The following is a 13,172-nucleotide window of genomic DNA, read 5'->3' as shown; positions in this document are numbered from 1 at the left end:
CAGTTATTGACATAGTTAAGAGGATTCGAAATGCAATTGAACTATTTGGATAATAATATGCTTCTTTGACAAATTAAAAATTTTCAAATGCTAACATCAATAATTTTGGCCAAAAAATTTACAACACTTTCATTTTTGAAAAATCATCATGTGCGACAACATGCGAAAAAATTATTATAAGAAAAATTAATAATAAATTTGTATATCGTGACTCTTTAGGCCTATGATTATATTTATTGTCATTGCATCTTTTGAGATTTTAATTTCTGTATTTTTTTATAAAAAAAATTATTTTTGGATCCTTTCCTCTTTTGGTTTTAAATGTGCACTGCTAATTGTTTAGACCTAAGAGTATTTCTGCAACAGTTACATCTTTTAAGATTTAATTTTAATATTTATTTTTTTAAAAAAAATATTATTTTTGGGGCCCTTCCATCCCTTGGACCCTGGGCAGGCGCCCCTCCTGCCCATGCCCAGAGACGGCCTTATTTAATACTAGTCGAAAACCCATGCGATGCACGGGATATAAAACTTTTATATAATTTAGATAAATAAATTAATATATTTACTTTTAAGTAATTTTATATCATCTTAGGAAAAGAATTTATATATTATGTATATTTGAAATTAATATATATATTTTTTATTGATAATTCAAATTAAATTAATTTAATTTTGAAAATAATTGATTAATGTTTTTTATAGAATTTTAATTAAAGATGAATGATTTATTTATTTTTACAAAATTCAATAATTTGTACTTTTTAATAATTTTAATACATTTTTATATAACTGGAATTCTGTGAAACAATGATAATAAAATAGGAGATTAATGAAAAAATATATTAGAATATAATGAAAAACCAAAAATTGAATTAAACTACAATTAAAATTAAATATTATATTTAGGATATAAAAGAATTACAATCTATATTAAACAAAAATTGAATTAAACTACAATTAAAATTAAATATTATATCTACGATACAAAAGAATTATAATCTATGTTAAAATAGAAGCAACATTAATATATTATGCTATAAACTATTACAATCAATAATTTTCTAATGTGGCACATGAAGAAACTTTATCAATTCAATATGTTACATATAAAAAATAAAATAAAATTCATAAGAATTAGTCACAAATTCATCTGGATAATAATCATTTTGCTTGATGAAATTTCATGATAACCAAGTATTTGAATTTAATTATTTATTATGCTACAATAACCCAATATATCCAATTGAATCAGCTTAAAGTGATGATTTCTCATATTTCCATCTCGTAATATCTCATCAAGACATTCAATCAATTTGTTCTTCATTCTTTCATTATATGGAATATCAGCCACGCTCGCAGATACACTTATTTGACTTCATTAATATTTTCTAATAATTATATATTCTTGAATTTTCTAAGCAAGAAAAACAAGCAAAAGAATAGAAAACAAATATGAAATGACAAAAAAGATAATTAGGAGAGAACTATCTTCCTCTCATTTTTTTCCGAAAATAAGAGAGAATGTCAAGATATAAATTAATTAAATTTTTTATTTTTTCTTAATGAAGTATTAAGTCTATAAATTTTTTTTTGGTAGAAATTAAGTCTATAAATTAATTTTAGTTAAATAGAATTAAATCGCAATTGTAACCACTCAATACAAAAAAAAACGTTTTATAATTAATATGTGAAATTAATTCTATTAATTAGAATCATTACGCTCAACATTTGAGAATTTGAAGAGATTCAAATAATAATATTTTTAATTAATATTTTCCAACAACTTGTCTTATGATCATGTTTCATTTTCATCTGTTAAAAACTCTCGAAATACTAACAATTTTGTACAAACCACAATATAATAGTTAAAAACTGTATAAGCTAATGTTGCCAAAGCAATTATCTCAATGTCTCATAATTAATGTACATTTTTAGGATTTTGAGCATCAAAATTTATTTTTATTTACCTTTATTTTGAATTCGTATCTAGCATAATCCAAATTCTTCAAGAATAAACATCTTATCAAGTGTATTAGACGCTTACAATCTCTTTGTCTAGAGAACTGAGAAAAAAAAATACATTCTTGATAATAATAATAATAATAATAATAATAATAATAATGATATAACATAATTTATAATTGACATAAGCTTCATTGCAAGTATAACTTTTCAATTCCTCTTTAATATTTTCTTCAATATGTCTCTAACTTCAATGAACAACTATTGTGTGAAACTTTATATCTATTTGTACCAAAATGTATAAAAAAAAATATAATCCATATCAGTTAGATAAACTCAAACTAAAAAAATGAGTGGATTTCAAGAGATTCCGAATTAGAAAAATTAATCTAACTTCAATTAAAGCTAGCAATTGTATTCATATAAAGCCAAAAATCTAAATTTTAGTTAGAGTTAACAATCGAAACAATAACACCCAGCAACATATACTAAAAAAGGATGCAAATATACAAAATCTTTCAGATCCATTTCTGTTGTTACTCATGTTCTATAACAACCATTGTTTAATAAAAATAAAACAACAACACAATTGAGAAAAAAATAACTACAACATATGAAACAAAATCGAGTAATTACCTTCAGAAATATAATACTGTCTTTCACGGCCAATGAATATAATGGTGGAATACTATCTATCATGCTTTATATAGAAGTTTATTTGTGACTTTTGGATTTCCTTTGCTTTGTGTTTTTTCATCTTCCTGTAACTCTTACTGTCTTTTATTATTTTAATTAATAGGGTAATAATTGTTTAATATATTATAAATATAAATTTGTTATTTTTAATTAATTAAATCTTTTTATTTTGATTTTATACTACGTTGACAACTCATCAAAAAGGCTTCTAAAACACTTCTCATCATTTCTCTCTGCTTCCGCTATTATATATAGTATAGCAGGCCTGTCCCTGAGCATGGGCAGGAGGGGCGACTGACCGGGGCCCAAGGATAGAGAGGCCCAAATATGATAATTTATTAGTATTAATATTAATTGGTCTATGTTTTAAATTAGTTTCCATTTAAAATTAAAAAAGTCAATGCGGTTATAAACTTGATTTTGAAAAAAAATCAGATTATTATATCTCCGTATTAATAAAAACGTGGGTATCAATTAGTCTTTCCAAATTCCTTAATTTATCTCAGATTCTTTCTAAATTCCCTAATAAAAACATTGGCCATCTCTCCGTATTAATAAAAATGTGGGTATCAATTAGTCTTTCCAAATTCCTTAATTTATCTCAGATTCTTTCTAAATTCACTAATAAAAACGTTGGGCATCAATTCCCTAATTTATATTAATTCCTAGTTTGAGAGTTTTTCCATAATTATCTCGCACATCCATCAATCCCAACAAAATTTATAATTATCTATCCCTTCTTTAATCACACTCCAATCTCAAAAGATATTATATGGTAATATTGTCCTTCATCTTTAATTCACCAACTATATAAATAATCAATTTTGTACTCTCATCACCTCACTGTGAAGCTTTCAATAGTCCATACTTTTTTTTATCTTTGAGAAACTCTATCACATTCTGATTTACTTTGGTTTTCAGATGCGATTTGGGAGAAACGCATCAAAGTCTTCCAATTTCAATAACTTAATCGCTAAATCCCGTTAAGAGAGATGATTTTCTGATTTAGTTTTTTTATTTTCTGTTATCCTGCTTTATGTCATAAAGAGCATAAAATCTATTAGAACTATTTCATAATTATTAAATTCGAGAAAACTTTTTCTTAGATGCACTACTTCATGTTGTTGCTTACCCAATTCAATAAAAAAAGCTTAAGCAATTTGACCTCAAATGCAAACTTCTACTTGATCATAGATTTGTAAAGTTGAGAATTAACAATATTTCTTGCAGTAATTTTCTATGTCAAAATATTGCAAAACTACATTTTGGGTCATTATACTGTTTAAATTTTGGTTTCACTAAGCCCTTTAATTTTGAAGGCGATTAATACTTATTAGGGCTCCCATTTGGTACTTCTCCCTGGGCCTCCAAAATCTCAGAACCGGCCCTGTAGTATAGATTAATAAAATTATCTTTCTTATTTTTACAAAACAATTGTATTTTTTAACGTTATTCATATCTCTTTAATATTATTGTCGATAGTATAAAGTTTTACTATGTTCAATATATTATTTTTATTTATTCTTTAGTTATTTAGACTATTTTTTATTAATATGTGTATTAGAATTTTTACTTTTGTAATTTATTTGTTGATTAATTTAAAAAATATCCATATTAACCATTTTAAATATTAACATTAAATATTAACAGTAACCGTTAATCTCTATTTTACCAAACACTAATAATTAATCAATTAATAACAAATAGCTAACTGGAATGTTAAACAATAAATAACTAATAAGTAACAACAACAATTATTAGTTAACAGGTGGAACAAAAACCCATTCTTAATTAATATTTGATATATATAGTTAATTATTTTGTGTGTCAGGTGAAAATCAGAATGATTTTATATATTGAAATCAAATATGTGATTTAATTTATATAAAAAAATGTTATTTAATGATTTTGTTAAAAAACATAGTTAGATTATATTATAAAATATATTATAAAATTCAATAACTATTAGTGTAATATTGTATTAATGAAAAGACACGAGGTCTTTGCAATAATTCAAGCATGTATTAATTAATTATTGGTATGAAAATTCTAAGTCTTTCAATGTCAATTTCATATTCTTAAAAATTAAGATCATGAAAGATTTTGATGATGTATAGTGATAATTATTGAATCCTGGTAAATTGCAAATTCAATCTTGTAATTTATGGAAAGGCGGACTTAGCTTTTACATATGAAATAATATAATCTTTTTTTTTAACTTAAACAATACTTTTATTTAACTCGAAGAACTCAGGTCCTTACAAAAAATGTCTGTTAACCAATGTGGTATAACAGTGCTCGAAAAATGACTAGCATTGGAACACGCATCCCTTGCAATTGCATGAGCTACAGTATTCGCTAGCCTTGGTATAAATCTAACACTATACTCGGAGATTTGAGTACATAATTGGCATTCCTGTATAATCAATCCAAACTCAGTTAGGTCACTCTTTGTAGAGGCGAAACAATCAGCTACCATTTTTGCGTCTACCTCGAAATCAACTTTGCTAATTCCAAGTGAAATCACCCATTTTATAGCAGTTCTTAGAGCGATTGCTTCGGCTACCTTCGGGCTATAAATTCCCTCCACCCATGAGCTCATCCACCTCTCGCCTGTACTTTTGCTGTTCCGAAGAACAGCTCCCGACCCACTCTTCTTCTCTGCCGTAAATATAGCGGCGTCTATATTGAATTTGAAGCTCCCAACAGCAGGCGGTCTCCACTCCTCCCTTCTCCTTCCTAGAACATGCTGATCCCGTCCAGATCCACCCTCGCGCAGCCTTACTGCTGCCCAATCCGACAGTACGCGCAACCCTTCATCAACAACAACTTCCGCCTTGAGGTGCCTGTTTTTCCACAGCTGCTGATTTCTCTGCTCCCATGTTTTCCAAAGGATCACCGCCGCCTTACCAGATTGAGCTGCTTGGTTGTTCCTGCAAAAATCAAAGAACCATTCCTCAATTCGGTTCCATTGCCCACTCGGTACTGCCATACCACCTGCCTGCCAACATCTTTTTGCATATGGACACTCGACGAGCAGGTGCCATCCCAATTCTACTTCAGCTTAACAAAATAAGCAAGACAAAGGCACATCCATGTGTTTTTCGAGCAGCCTGTATTTCGTAGGTAAGCTATTACTACCCAATCTCCACATAAACATCATTATTTTTGGTGGTAAATATAGTTTCCACAGCCCATTCCATGCAAGGTTTTCCGTTTGTGTCTGTCTGTTGTTTTGGAGAACATGATAGCCGGATTTAGAAAAGTAGCTTCCATCCTTTGTGAAATGCCATATTTGCCTATCCTCCGTGTTTTCCAAGTGAATAGGCATGTTCAGTATTACTTCCGCATCCTCTCTGCAGAAAGTATTGTGGATCTTTCCACGATCCTAGACCCGAGCTCCATCTTCCCAGAGATCACAAACTCTTGCGTCCTCCAAACCTGTGACCCTGTCAGACATAACCCGGAACCCTTCGCCTTTGATCAACCACAGATCTGACCATATTTTTATCTTTTCCCCTGTTCCTATTCTCCACCGGATTCCTGCATTCAGCATATCTTTCGACCCCCAACTGCTTCCCCAAACATAACTCGAGTTTGCTCCCAGGCTAGCATTTAAGAAATCACTCTGTGGGAAATATTTGGCCTTGAGAATTCGACTTACCAACGCTTGGGGCTGATTAATTAGTTTCCACCCCTGTTTCCCTAGCAAGGAGATATTGTAATCCTGCAAATCTTTGAATCCCAGACCTCCTTTATCCTTTGGGTTGCATAATCTGTTCCATCCGCTCCAATGGATATTCCTCTTGCCATTTTCTTTCGTACCCCACCAGCATGAGTTCATCATTTTTTCCAAATCATCACAGGTGGATTTTGGTAGTAAGAACACGCTCATATAAAATGTTGGTATTGCTTGCGCAACTGAGTGTAAGAGTACTCCTTCTCCTGCATTAGATAGAAATTTCATACTCCATGAATTAAATTTTCGCCTTAGTCTATCTTTCAGGAACTCGAAAATAGCTCTTTTAGACTTTCCAATGAGTGATGGTAAGCCTAAATATCGACCCGTGTCTAACGGAGAGTGAACCCTCAACAAAGAGAAAATCTCATCGCGAGTTTCTCGTCTCACATTGGAGCTGAAAAAGATGCCTGATTTGGATAAATTCACAGCTTGGCCTGAAGCCAATTCATATTCTTTGAGGATATCCACCACCTGTTGTGCTTCCCTCATATTTGCTTCAAAGAACAAGAAGCTATCATTTGTGAATAGTAAATGAGAAACCTGCGGGGCTCCCCTGCATACCCTGCAACCCCTGATAGACCCTTCTGCTTCTGCTCTTTGAATGAGTCTAGATAGTACCTCGACGCACAGGATAAACAAATATGGTGATAGAGGGTCCCTTTGCATTAACCCTTTTTCAGGCGTTATAGGTCCAACTAAGGTTCTGTTAACTAATACAGAGTAGCTAACTGTGGATACACACAACATCATCAATTCCACCCAAACCTTATGAAATCCCAGTCTTCTTATAAATACTGTAAGGAAATTCCAGTCGACCCTATCATAGGCCTTACTGATGTCAATCTTTAGTGCTACTTCCCCAAATCTGCCCCTGCTCTTTCTCTTCATATAGTGGAGGGATTCAAAAGCGATTAATACATTATCCACAAGCGACCTCCCAGGAAAAAAAGCCGATTGGCTCTCTGAAATAATGCTAGGTATACATTCTTTTAATCTATTTGCAAGGACCTTGGCGATTATTTTATAGAGCATGTTGCAGAGTGAAATTGGCCTCAATTCAGTCATCCTCTTTGGGGCCTCGCACTTTGGGATGGGTACAATAATAGAGTCATTCAGTTGTGCATGAAACTCCTTTCTTTCAAGCCAGCCGGTACATGCCTGATGGACCTCTTTGCCAATGAAGGGCCAAAATGTTGAAAGAAACCCGGGTTTAGGCCATCCGGGCCCGGTGCCTTGTCCAGTTGCATTGAGAAAACTGCCTTCGTAAATTCCTCATAAGTAAAAGGTGCCATTAGATCCCTGTTCATCTCATCCGTCACTAGACCAAGTAAAACATCAACTGTTTGTTGAGAGGTAACCTGTGATGCTTGAAACAAGTTACTGAAATAGTCTTTTACAATTGAAGCAATACCTTCCATGTCACTAACTTCCACTCCAGCGTCGTTTGTCAATGTTGTTATACGGTTTTTTGCTCTCACTATGCCATTTTCCCTTTCACATGACACACGATACATGACAGACATTTGTTTTCGTGTCGTCTGAATATGTTTCGTGACAGTATTTTAATTCTATGTCATCGGAATACGAAATAAAAAATGCGCTCGCGTCTCAGATGACGTTACGGTTACAGTATGCTGTCATCCCAAAAGAACGCGATTGTAATGGAAAAGTCACATAAGCATCAGTCGACACTTCGAATAAATGACTGTCATTGTTGTACGAAAATAAAAAAGCGGCAACCAGAACTTAGAAAAGCGGGGGAGCAAAAAGAGCAAAAAATTTAACGTGCGCTCAAAACTCAAAACCTAAAATCGATTCCCCCTCTTCTCATTTCTAATTTCATATCCTCTTTTTCTATCTCCACATCTTTCTTCCTCAAACTAAAGATCTCCAAATAGTTTCTCTCTCTTTCCTCTCTCTTTCCTCCCCTAAAGTTGTCTTTGTTCCTCCACTTTCTTCAGCTCTTAGAGGATCGATTTTAAAGTTGGAGGTAAGTTTCCCCATATTTTGAATCGATGGTTTACCTGTGTTGTTGTGGCCCTAATTTATGTATATTTCCTATAGGGTTTATACATAATTTACAATATCTACATGTTTAATCTTTTTGTTGTCTTTTTATCTCTCTCCAGGCAGATCTGAAGATCCAAGATGGTATTAGTCTCCTTACTTGTGGATCTAACAAGTTCTGTTCATGGCCTTCTTGAATTCAAGTTCTGGTAAGTTCGATCTGAATTTTTGGGCTATAATAAATTTATGTCATCTATTATGCGTTTTTGTGCATAAATATGTGATTGATCTTATGAAGAAGTTTTTGGATTATTGTTGAACTAGGCAGTTTGGGTCTTGTGATTTGTCAATTCCTTCAAATTGTTTCACAGAGATGATTTTAGATAATTGCTTCAGGTAACTTTTCGCACTCTGAAATGCACACCAAGTGTTTGTTTTTATGACTAACTGAACTTTTCTACAACAGACAGGCCAACAAAACATGTGTATGTATACGTGTATGTTTGTGTATAATTGGTTATTCTGACCTTCATCTTCATCCCTTATAAACGATCCCGTTTGATGTTCTATTATGATATATTCCCTTATTTCTAGGATTTGCTAATTTGACCTTGCTAGCATGTGCTTTTGGTGAATCCTTCTAATTTGCATAACTAATGGCATGTGTTTCCATGGCTCAAAGATGTTTGCTTTATGTGGTTACTATCAAATGCTGATGAAGATCAGTAAATTCAGATTTTGGCTATCTAATTAAGCAAATATACATGTTTTTTTTATGAAAGCATGTTATGTTATTTAGAGAAGCATGCAGTCGAAAGGAGACACAACTAGCAAAGACTACATATCAATATGTTTCCTCTGTAACTTTAATAATTCACTTCACTCATTTCTAATCTATACAAAGATAAAATGATTATCCTCTCTTTAATTAGGATAGTTTGGAATTATATATATTTTGCTGTAAGTTCAAATTCAAAAGAAGTTTTTTTTTGGTTTGTAAGAAGATATTTGTCTTATATATAGAAAAAAGTGGAGATGATAATCATATGGGTAACATGTATAAATACCCTTCTTTGCTTTTTTGCCCCTTAATCACACCAATCTAATTATTTCCCAATTTTACAATTAAAGTTGTGAAATTAGAGTTTGTTCTCACTATATATGTAATCAGATTTTGAAGTAGATACCAGACCGATCAGATCAATAACAAGTAGTTCTGCTATGAGCTGTTTGGTTGATTGGGAAGGAAAGCTTTTTGCAGATTATGTTGATAGGATTGTCAAGGTATACTATTATAGAGAGTAATTAAGACCTGACTAGATATTTAATGCACTAATTATGTGGCTTTGTTGTTTGTTAGTCCAGATAATTTTATTTTTCAATCCCTTTTTCGATCTCTGTTTGATCAGTCATTGAACTTGATGCAGCAAGATGCATAACATGTATTGAAGTTTCCTAGTACAGGCTGCAGATATGTTCATCATAATATTTGTGCTTGCTTATTGCTTCAGTTTCATCCTTATAATTTCAGTTTGTGTCAATGTTCTTTCACATTTTGCTATGTTAATAGAGGGTTTGATTATATGAAATGTTTCTTTACAAGAAATGAAAAATGGTGTAAGAGAAGCAACCATTTTGCTTCTTTATATTTATATGCACAATGATCAGAATAATTTTTTAAACTTAAAATAACATAAGATCCATTTTATCCTAAATTGTGTTTGTCATGTTTTTGTCCATATAAGTTTATTTCTTGTTGGTAGATATCATGTTCCCCAAATAAATTCTACCTTTGTTCTTGTTCCCTAAATGAATTTGTGTCTGGTTTCTATTAATGGATTTGCTATGAATTTGGGTGAGATTTTGAAATTTTTGCTATTTTTTGGATGGTGTATTGTAGTTGGAGACATCAATGAATCAAGGGCTGAATCAAAGAGCTCCTTTGTTTAAAGGGATAAGGTGCCAAAATAGGCCTATGGTTTTTAGGGAAGTATCAATTTAGGCTCAACGTACAAAATAGCACCAATATAGCCTTAACGTTTAAAAAAGTACCAATTTAGGTCTCAATGTTATTAGATTCTCTATCGTATTATTAGCATTTAGCTGCTGGTATTTAATTCTCTAATCTCAATGTTTCAGTTAGTTTCGTGTTGTTTGATGGTGTGAAAATTGAACTGTGAGAGCTTGATTCAGTTGTTTTGGGTTTGTATGATTGATCTATGTGTCTTTTTTGTTCTTCTTTTTGTAGCTCCTTTTTACTTTTTGAGTCAAAACCGCAGAATAAAAGTGTTTGGTTAGTATTAAGAAACATCTTCTTGTAGCTATTTCGGAATAAATTCAACTAACTTGTACCCGCAAATTGGTCAACCAAACAGGCCTTATGTAAATGAAATTCTGGTAATAGGTTGACTGATCAAGATTTATTGTCAAATTGTTCACTACATGAACTTGTTGGTTTCCTTTATATATCTTTGGCATCATAAAACAAGAATATGTTCTATGGGAATGTTCTGAAATTCAAGAGTTAATGAAGTAAAGGTAGCTTTCAAGAGTTAATGCATCAAACAACCACTGCAATTCAAGTTGATTTCATTTTTCTAGGAATGTTCTATTTCTTTAAAGTACAAAATTTTTGAACCTGACCTGTTAGTTTATTTCTTATATGTTGAGTCATGTTTATTTGTGAAATGTATTTGACTAAACAATTATGTATTTGTGAAATCTTAATTGGGGTTGTGGTGTAGGACAAAGCTGGATATTAGAGAATTCCAAAACGTTGAGGTAATTATAACTATCCTTTACCTTCTAGAATTTAGAATCATGCTTTAAGGTTCTCGAATCTCAAGCATTATTCCAATTCCTACTTTTGCTCATTTGCTTAAATTATCTTACACTATTACTATTTCCTTTAGTTTCCATTTTATCCCTATAGTACCTTTTGCAACTCCTAAATACTGTAATATTTTCCATACACCATACAGTTGATCATAGTATGAAGTAGTGCTTATTCTCTTTTGTTTACAGATGATCTGATTCAAGTCTATTATGATGATAGTTTTGCATTATACAATTAATACCATACATGATACGTCATTAGGTTAATATTTGGTCGATCAATGAATCTGAAAGGTACGTTTGTAGTCTAAGAAAAAATTAGATCGAGCTAATATTGCCTTGTCAGTTAGTGCAGTTTCAGAATTCTATGCTTTACTCAACTGAGTTTACCTTGCAATTACTGCATGCTTTTCCCAATTTGTACCAAAATAGGTTTATGGTTTTTGGGGAAGTATCAATTTAGGCTCCACGTACAAAATAACACCGATATAGGCTCCACGTTTAAAAAAGAGTATCAATTTAGGCATTGAGAACGGATTGGTCTATTTTCAATAAACTGTGGATTATGTGCTATCAGAATTTCATGCATCTCTAGTGAGCCGTTTCTTTTACCCTCAGTTTATGTCAGTATGAATTACATATAATGGCTCTAATTACGCTATTAAAGTGTGTGGCACAATAGAGGCACTTGGCATTAAGTTCATCACTCAATTAACTTGTGTATTTTATGTTGCAGGGAGTAAAGGGATGGAAGGAAACATGCAAAGAATGGGCATAACAAGTCAGAAGATTCAAGGTTTAGGTGTTTAGACTTCTTATATAGTTAAATGTTAGTTTTGTAATGAGAAAACTTTGGTTAGGATTGTGATCTTCACATATGTACAAGTTTATTGTTATATATAAAGGTCATTTGCACATTATTTGCAATCTACTTTGGTTATATATACAGGTTCATGGAAGAGGTAAAAACCCAAAAAAAAAAAACAATGACAAAATTCTTATAAGAAAATGTCATTTTACTTTCTATCTAACGATACAGAACTGATAACAAACTGCCATACTAATTACGTTCCAACGACAGAATTTAATATAAATTATATCATGTGAATTACGTTATGATGACAGTCGAGAAAATAAAAACTGTCATAACATTAACATAACACCTCCACTTTAACTTAATATTTTGACAGATTATTTAAAAAATGGTGTCATGAGAACATATATTCAGTGACAATTGTTATTAGATAAACCGTCATATAATTAGTGGTCAGATGACAGGTCACTATTTGGTCGCTGTCATGTGAGGCTATTATGGATGTCAGAACGTGACTGTCGTCTAATGCCTTAACAGACGGCAGCGAGCCCTGTGACAGATTTATATCATGCGGGACGACGGTTTTTAACCGTCATCTGAAGAGGGTTTTGGCGTAGTGTCTTCTGCTCCGAACTCTTGCATGAAAAAATTTAGTGTTCCTATCTCCTGCCGTTAACCAGAAATGTCTCGCTCTCTGCTTCCAAAATGTATCTTCCACCTTCAACCAATGATCTAGATTACGCCGAGCAGCTTCGAATCTTCTTACCGATAATGCATCCTCCTTTGATCTCAGCTGCTGCATTAATTTTTCACATTTTCTGATCTGACCCGTAAATCGATCCTTGAACCTCCTACCCCAGTAATCCATAGATTCCGTACATGCTAATAATTTGGATAAAATGGGTCCAGAACCACCTTCTTCCCACTTATGCCTTACCATATCAGTGAACTCGGCCTCTTTGAGCCATGCTTGCTCAAATTGAAATCGCCTACTAGGTTGTTGAGGCTGTTTGTTCATGAGTTTGAGCAACAAAGGCGTATGATCAGAATAGTGTGTGCTTAAAACTATCAACTGAGCATCCGGAAAGCGTTCGAACTAGCCCGTTGATGCAA

The 13,172-nt window shown here is 32.3% G+C and overlaps 1 long non-coding RNA gene across 1 annotated transcript; it reads left to right on the top strand.

The window, feature by feature from the left end:
• Positions 1–8,268: 8,268 nt before the first annotated feature.
• On the top strand, positions 8,269–12,034 carry LOC136210986 (uncharacterized). The gene is made up of 4 exons (XR_010678268.1): positions 8,269–8,393; positions 8,533–8,619; positions 11,155–11,191; positions 11,982–12,034. It is a non-coding gene; the product is annotated as an uncharacterized lncRNA (long non-coding RNA).
• Positions 12,035–13,172: the final 1,138 nt, after the last annotated feature.

Source organism: Euphorbia lathyris, chromosome 1 (assembly GCF_963576675.1).
Source record: "Euphorbia lathyris chromosome 1, ddEupLath1.1, whole genome shotgun sequence".
NCBI classification, from domain to species: Eukaryota; Viridiplantae; Streptophyta; class Magnoliopsida; order Malpighiales; family Euphorbiaceae; genus Euphorbia; species Euphorbia lathyris.
Note: the sequence above shows the minus strand (reverse complement) of the source record. Positions and strands in the feature narration are given on the sequence as shown.